Source organism: Rattus norvegicus, chromosome 14, assembly GCF_036323735.1.
Source record: "Rattus norvegicus strain BN/NHsdMcwi chromosome 14, GRCr8, whole genome shotgun sequence".
NCBI classification, from domain to species: Eukaryota; Metazoa; Chordata; class Mammalia; order Rodentia; family Muridae; genus Rattus; species Rattus norvegicus.
In genome coordinates, this window is record NC_086032.1 from 2,918,476 (window position 1) to 2,926,999 (window position 8,524).

Below are 8,524 nucleotides of genomic sequence, written 5' to 3' on the forward strand. Positions count from 1 at the left end.
AAGGAAGTGACTATGAAAAATGCTTCTTGTGAGATACGTGAGGAAACTCCACTTCATACACTTCCCTGGAAGGTCCTAGTAGATTCAGGCCAAAAAACTGTGTATATTATGGCTAGGCGCGTCCCTTAAAAACCATTACAATTCTCTGTGTTCTCACTCTCCTCTAAGTCCAGAGGTCAACAACGCAAGATGATAGGACTGTAGACCCCTGAGTCACCACTGGAAGGAGTCACCTCCACGCCCCTGGGGATGCTTGTGGCCTGGGGGTTATTTATTATAGCCTAGACTTGGCTTCCCACAGTGTGGCATACTTCTTAACTGTGGGACCTCTAAGTTTAATATTGAAGAAGACAATGACAGGTCAGGCAAAATGAACACTTCCCCACCGGAAGAAAAAAATGATACATTAAACATTAACAAGAGCAACAACAACAATAACAATAACAACAACAACAATAGCAATAACAACAACGACAATAACAGTAATAACAACGACAATAATATTAACAATACAGCAACAACAATAACGACAACAAAACAATAACAGCAATAACAACACAGAACACACCCAGACACCAGGGTTCCACACGGAGAGGTTTAATGAAAGAAGAGTAGAAGCGGAAAGGCAGCCAGCCATGGGCACGTGGAGGGGGCTGGGGATGAGGAAGGGGGCAAGAGCAGTGAAAAACAAAGAGCAAGAGGGGTTAAGAGAGAGTAAGAGGGAGGAGGGGCAAGCAGCCCCTTATGTAGTCAGGCACAGCTGCTGTTGCTAGGCGACCGTGGGGCGGAGCATACCTGGCTGTTGCCAGGCAGCTGTGGGGGTGGAGCTTAAACGGTATACCAACAGCAATCAAGTTCTCCATGAAGCCAGCTTTCCACCTGAGTGTGGGCATGGCCTCGGCATTCAGCGAGGTGGAGGTTACAGAAGCGTTTCAGGTATTCGATCACACTGTGAACCCTGAGATTGTGTCATTTACTAAAAACAACTGTTTCTAGCTGTGTTGTGGCTCAGCCTTAGCACACACCTGGAATCCAAGAGCTTTCTGCTTTGAGTATTGCAAGCAGAATTCAGTAAGGTCAACCACAGGTCAAGAGGCAGAGCAAGCAAGCAGTGGACAGGGAGTGAGCATAGGATGTTTAAGGAAAACCATAGAGGAAGAGAGAGTCAGGAGGACAGTGGACAGGAGGGACGTTCCTTTTGAAGGATGTTGTTTGAGGCAGCGTTGAGAGGCAGGGATTCCTGGTGGGATGGGTCAGCTGAGATAGAAAGTGCTTTCTCTGCCTCTCTGGGACAGCAGGCTTTCACCCCAGCATCCGACGAAATCGAACTATCGAGGTCTTGTTAAAAGACCACACAGAAGTTTCTAGGAAAATTCCAATTCACAACCTGGGACGTCTTAAGACTGAAGGAAGGAATGAGGCCACCACACACATACCACACCCTCACACATAAACACAAATCAACTTTAAAGAAAAGGAGCATCTAGTTCTCTATTCTCTCAAGTTCACAATTTAAATGAGGTAAAATAGAAGAAAAGAAAGAGAAAGTTGAGGTCTTTTTAGTCTCAGGGTGTTAGACTTGGATTTTCCCACCTGAGATAGGCTGTCCTTAAACATGCCCCTACTCGCCTGTTGCTTGCTTGGAGAAATCCTGCTGATAACTCTGCCAAAGCTTCTCTGTTGAGCTCTTAGTAATAACAACTGGAATCAGTCCAACTCTCCATGCATGCTTCTCGGCGTTTTTCTTTCTTCCCCCCCCCCCCCCCCCCCCCCCCCCCGGAGCTGGGGACCGAACCCAGGGCCTTGTGCTTGCTAGGCAAGCACTCTACCACTGAGCTAAATCCCCAACCCCTTTCAATTTTTTTTTTAAAGCGGTTTTTCTTGTTAATGGATTTTCTTTGTTTTGTAACTGACCCCCTCCAGCACTAGGATGGGGGAAGGGTACTTCGTTCCCTGTGTCTCTCACACCCTCAGCAGCAGGGGGAGCTCCATAAATGCTTACTGAATAAATGAAGGAGGGTGAGAAGCAAGTGTTTTTATTTGAGACAGAATGGCACAGCCGAGGTTGGGACCGGTCTGAAGGAAGAGCTATGAAGGCAGCCGTGTTTGCGTGAAGGGTCAGTCAGCGTCTATGGCTTGACACCTGAAACTTACCTGCTTTCAAAGGTTATGCTACAGCAAGTCTGTTTCCGGAAACAGACTTTAGACTTGTTTCTTTAGACTTGACAAAATCCCAGGGTCATGAGTGAGCCTTTTGTTATGTGTGTGTTGGGGCCGTTGTTTGGCTGTGGGTATTATTTGGTTACTGCTACTGTTGGATACGAGGTTCTACTGTGTAACTTGGGTGGCTTCCAACTCAGGATCCTCCTGCCTCATCACCCCAAGTTCTGGAATTATTAGCAACCACACCCATTAAATAGATTCCATCTAGTGGAACCTGTGTGTGCACTAAACCTTTGCATTGTAATAATTCTAAGGGTGTGTGATATCTTATATACAGTGTTTGCTACAAAAGCTTCCAGAAGCTAGTTCAGTTTTCTTTTTTTTTTTGATTTATTCATTTATTATATATAAGCACACCGTAACTGTCTTCAGACACACCAGAAGAGGGCATCGGATCCCATTACAGATGGTTGTGAGTCACCATGTGGTTGCTGGGAATTGAACTCAGGTCCTCTGGAAGAGCAGTCGGACCACTGAGCCATCTCTCCAGCCCAAGAAACTGCCTTTATTTATTTATTTTTCTTTTTTTTTTTCCTTTTTTTTCTGGAGCTGGGGACCGAACCGAGGGTCTTGCGCTTGCTAGGCAAGCGCTCTACCACTGAGCTAAATCCCCAACCCTGCTAGTTCAGTTTTCAAAAGAGACGAAGTCTTAGGCTTGAACCTGCGGAACTTGACCCGACATCTCCAGTTTCTCTCGTTTTTCCGACCTGAGTTATCAAGAACTCACAGCGTGTGGCAGGAGACTGTGCTCTGGGACCTGTATTCAGATGAATGGTTAAAATGTCAGTTTGAACATGAGAGCGAAAATGGAGGAGGGAGATCCTGAAGGCGCCCGCTATGGCTTTGCCAATTTGACACAGCCTGGTGTCATCTGAGAGGAGAAAATTCCTCCTTGAGGAAGTTGCAGCTCAAAGAGGCCTGTGGGCATGTTTGGGGGAGGTGTCTTATTAGACGATGTGGGGAGGGCCCAGCCCACTGTGGGCTGCCCTACACCTAGGCTGGTGGTCTGGGCTGTACAAAAAAGCAAGCTAAGTGTGAGAGAGTTGGCCGGAATGTTGTGTTCTCTCCTCATGGTTTCTGCCAGCCATTTCCTGCTTCAGTTTTGGTCCTCTAAGAATAAACTTTGCTGATCACAAAACAAGAACTTCTTGGGAGGACTGAGGGACTCACACAATCCTGTCTTCAGTAATAAATAGGACAGGCAACAACGGAGTGCCAGCTATGTGCCAACCATCCTACTAAGAGCTCCACGGACACTTCATGTAATTTCTTACGTGTCAGTAAGGAAAACTGTGCTGATCTCTAGTCCGAAAAAGGAGGCCATGTATAGGAATTCAAGTGAGTAAATACAATCTCTCCAACTTTAGTATTTTAATTTCTCATTTGGAATGCTATGTCGCCCCCTCCTTTCCGAACCCCGACACACATATTATGCTTTTAGAGTAGTCGGGGAGGGGAGGATATCAGCATGGAATAAGAAATAGGCATATTATTCAGAGGTTAAAAAAAAAAAAGAAATAGGCATATTTAGGGTGGTAGGAAAAAGAGCACGCCCCAGGGTCTGAATCCTGCTCTGTTTCTGCATAAAGCATTAGCTTGGCTCCTGTTACCTTGTAAACATAGCTTTCATCTCCTCAGATGAGATGAAGAGAGGAGAGGAGAGGAGAGGAGAGGATAGGAGAAGAGAGGAGAGGAGAAGACATGAGATGAGGAGGGGAGGGGAGGAGGGGAGGAGGGAAGGAGGGAAGGAAGGGGAAAGGGAAGAGGAGAGGAGAGGAGATGAGAGGGGAGAGGAGGGGAGGGGAGGAGAGGAGGGGAGGGGAGGGGAGGAGAGGAGAGCTGTACCCAAGCTTTACACACACACACACACACACACACACACACTCACTCACTCACGGCTTGGACTGAGCCCAGAGCATTTCTATTTAACTATCCCTAGGCCCAGGCCTGGAAGCCTCTAGCCTCCGTACCATCTCATCTTCGGCAAGGCTGGACCTTGAAGGCTTCAGCTTCCAGCCTCTGGCTGCAAACCTAGGCCTAGAATGTTCCAGCTTCTGACTGAGACTCACCGCTGAGCAAGCTCACCCTTCTTAGTTCTTTCTGAACTCTGGTTGGCTGGTTCGACTCCGCTGTGCTGGCTCAAGCTCCTCTCAAAGCTGACTGGTGCAAACTGGCTTCTCTTGGTTTCCCACTGAATTGCTCTGCTTGGAAAGCTTGCTTCTGAACCTCCACGTACTGAACTGCACTGACAGTAGGGACTGAAAGGAATGGCATGAACTCAACTGCACTCGACTACACTCAGCCCCGCCCCTCTCCCCTCTCCCCTCTCCCCTCTCCCCTCTCCCCTCTCCCCTCTCCCCTCCCCCTCTCCCCTCTCCCCTCTCCCCTCCCCCCTCCCCCCTCCCCCCTCTCCCCTCTCCCCTCTCCCCTCTCCCCTCTCCCTTCTCCCGACACCCTTCTTAAGTAGCCTCTCTTTCCTGTCCTCATAAGAGTTGGGCGTACACTATCTCTGACTCATTCTGTCAAACATTTCTCTGATTTATCACGTTGTTGGGCCCCTCATTCAGGCGCCATCGTTTGGGGTTAAAGGTATATACTAAGGGTGGTGTGTCTGTATCTCTGGGGAGATCATCACGCAGACCTAGGTTTTTGAATATGAGCCCTTACCAGAGTAGCCATGTCCCTGGATTAAAATTCCTCTACATTAGCTGCTTCTCTCTACTTGCTGGCCTATAAGTAGAACCCACCCTTGCGGTCCCGAAACATCTTTCTCAAACAACTGAAAGGTGATAGGTTCTAATTCAGGTTGCCTAAATGGTCTTAGTGTTTTAACTTGTAGAATGCCACCATATAACCAATGTAATCACAGTAAAAATCCACAACCCATCTGCATGACAGGAAATAGAAGTCATTCTGTATACTGTGCTCTGTCCCTGTAAGGATGGACATGGGGAATCATATTTCTATATCAACACTATGGAGGCAGTATGGGGTAGCCTGGAAAAGAAGCGGGTTTGGGATCTCACTGGCAGCCTCTGTGGAAGGCAGCCAAGATGAGCTGTGTATGTCCTCCCACACTCCCCAACATCTTCACTGTCTTAGGTGTAAATAACAAAGCTTTGAGATACTTCTTTGCTACTTTCTGAGTGGAAAGCATGTATTAACTTCACGTGAGGTTTAACTCCATGTATAGTTTAACCAATGTAGAAAGGGGTCTAGTGTGGCCACCTTCCCATAAAAGGCAGAGGTGAGTCAGAGTAAGTTTCAGGCACAGCTAGGGCCCTTGGGACAGGGAGACTGTGTAGCTCAAAGGTGCTGAGTAGCCTTGGTCTTGAGGAAGCTCTGTGGATGACAGGCGGAAACACAGAGACGATTCAAAACACGGAGTCCTGGCCACTGCAGTAGACATCATGTATAGAGTGGTGTGTGTCTGACTTGTTCTGAGAAGGGGAAAGACTTCTATGTGCACAAAGTTGTGAAGGCCTGATAAAACTGCGCTTCTGGGTTACAAACATCGATTTTGGTAAGGCATCAGATGTCTGAGGCAATCTCACTAGACTTTAAACCCTGTCTGTGTCATGTAGACCCTAAAGCCTCAGCTGTGTGCTCACAGTGGGGACAACTTGGTTATGATTATAAAAACAGACCAAGTGCTGAGCACAGTCCCCTGACTGCACAGTAGGTCACATCAGTTAGTTAGTGCTGAGCACAGTCCCTGACTGCACAGTAGGTCACATCAGTTAGTGCTGAGCACAGTTCCCTGACTGCACAGTAGGTCACATCAGTTAGTGCTGAGCACAGTCCCTGACTGCACAGTAGGTCACATCAGTTAGTTAGTGCTGAGCACAGTCCCTGACTGCACAGTAGGTCACATCAGTTAGTGCTGAGCACAGTTCCCTGACTGCACAGTAGGTCACATCAGTTAGTGCTGAGCACAGTCCCTGACTGCACAGTAGGTCACATCAGTTAGTTAGTGCTGAGCACAGTCCCTGACTGCACAGTAGGTCACATCAGTTAGTTAGTGCTGAGCACAGTCCCTGACTGCACAGTAGGTCACATCAGTTAGTGCTGAGCACAGTCCCTGACTGCACAGTAGGTCACATCAGTTAGTGCTGAGCACAGTCCTCTGACTGCACAGTAAGACTGAGCGGGTGAGGAACACTGAGCAAGGCTGCGGATTCCCTCAGGCCTGGCTTGTGTTCCCAGGTGAATAGAAGAATCAGACAGGAGACTGGGAGATGCTCTTAGGGAGCCAGCTAAAAGTTGGGAACAGGATAGAATGCTAAAACATTAAGAACTAGAGTATTAAGAAGCAGGACTGGAGAGATGGCTCAAGAGGTTAGGTAGAAGACTGGACTCAGTTCCCACATCACGAGGGTGGAGGGTGTATGGATGAACATGGATGTGTGGACGAGAGCCACAGGGTGTGACTAGCAGGTGCAGGTAGCTGCCCAGAGGCTCCGGACACTCCCCATGGCCCTCCTAAATATACTTGAGAATGCACAGTTCAGTTCTCAGGCAGATGACTGCCTACTGTGAGAAGTGACAGAGACACAGGCTCTCCCGGTGCCATGCCTCCATTTAGGGGTGAGAGGAACCAGAGTGAGACTGTTCGAACTTCATTTCCCCTCCTTAGTTTCCATTCCTCCTATGTCCTTACTAGAAAGGGGACCATAGCTCAGGCTGCCCCGGTTTAAACTCGTCACGAAGCAGGCGACGGTTCTTACGCTGTGCTGGATCTGACACAGTCTATCTGTGTGAGGCCTCGGTTCTGCATTTCCAACTCCAGAGTGATGCCGTTTGCCTGAGGACTGTGCTTTCAGGAGATGTTCCAGTGAGTGTGAAAGGTGTCAGCTGCACATCAAAACAACGTGACTGACGTGTTTTCTTTTATTGTTCGAAGATGCTATGGTGCTAGAGATTAAGTCTCTAAATAGCATGTTCCACTGAGAAGACACATTCTCAGACCACGTGCTTTTGTTTATTAGCTATATTTTTTCACCTTGCATTTTCTTCATCTTTAAAAAGTTTTATCAGGGCTGGAGAGATGGCTCAGCGGTTAAGAGCACCCGACTACTCTTCCAGAGGTCCTGAGTTCAATTCCCAGCAACCACATGGTGGCTCACAACCATCTGTAATGGGGTCCGATGCCCTCTTCTGGTGTCTCTGAAGACAGCTACAGTGTACTTATATATAATAAATGAATAAATCTTTAAAAAATGTTTTATTTAATATTTATACACCCAATTCCCTTTCCCATATCCCTCACCACTTTCCTCCCAACTTCATTCCTCTCTCTCTCTCTCTCTCTCTCTCTCTCTCTCTCTCTCCACACACACACACACACACACACACACACACACACACACACACACACACACACAGGAGTACATTTGGTGCTGCCTGTGTGTGCATGGATGGGGCCAATATCTCAGGGCTCACATCCTGAAGAAAACTGACTCCCTCCCCTAGCAGGTATGGAGTATGACCAGTGCTAGTGGCTGGGAGGGAGGAGAATTCATAGCCCCACCCCCCCACCCCCATGCCTGGATACTTCCGTTTTTCAAAGCAGGCTTTCCTTATGCACACACTTGGCCCAGAACTCAGAACAACCCTCCTGACTCAGCACCCCGAGTGCCGAGGTTTATACAAATGTATCACCTGGCTAAAATAAGCAGATTCAATTAATTAAAGAAATAATTCGTCACGGACTGGAAGGCACATTGTTCATTTGGTGCGCCTCTGTGGCTTGGAAAAACTGCGCTGAACTTAACCGCCTTCATCAGGCCTCCCTCACCGTTTCCACCAAACTTCTCTTTGGGTTGGAGGGGTGCACATAATCCACTTCTTAACATCGGGGAAACATGACAACAGCTGGGTGCTAAGAAACTGGGGCTGAGGGGTTAAGAGGCTCAGTCACAGTGTTTTTCAGGGGCTACAGCAAGGGTAGAGCTATCCAGGGAGCTGAAAGTAGCAGGGGGTGGGGGTGGGAGCAGACCAAAGGGTAAGCCCTAACAGAGGCCTCCCGAAAGCGGTTTTTAAATTGCAGAAAAAAAGATGCCTCTATTTGACAAAAGCTCACAAGGCATCATGCCTAGCAGCTTCACAGAAACCAGATCTAGCCTGCCCTCCAGCCTAAGGCACTATCCCAACACTCCCAGCTGCAGATAGGGGAAATCCCCACGAGTGTGACTTTTGGTCTTTCTTGCTCAACTTATGAGCTGCTGCAGTGTTCCAAGTCCCTCCCTCCTCCCTGGCATCCCCAGGGCTGCCCCGCACAGACTGAAGGGAAAGGCGAGAA

The 8,524-nt window shown here is 48.2% G+C and overlaps 1 long non-coding RNA gene across 1 annotated transcript; it reads left to right on the forward strand.

The window, feature by feature from the left end:
* The first annotated feature begins 815 nt into the window (after positions 1 to 815).
* LOC120096508 (uncharacterized) lies at positions 816 to 7,401 on the forward strand. Its single transcript, XR_005493032.2, has 3 exons — positions 816 to 936; positions 3,410 to 3,561; positions 7,252 to 7,401. It is a non-coding gene; the product is annotated as an uncharacterized LOC120096508 (long non-coding RNA).
* The last annotated feature ends 1,123 nt before the right edge of the window (positions 7,402 to 8,524 follow it).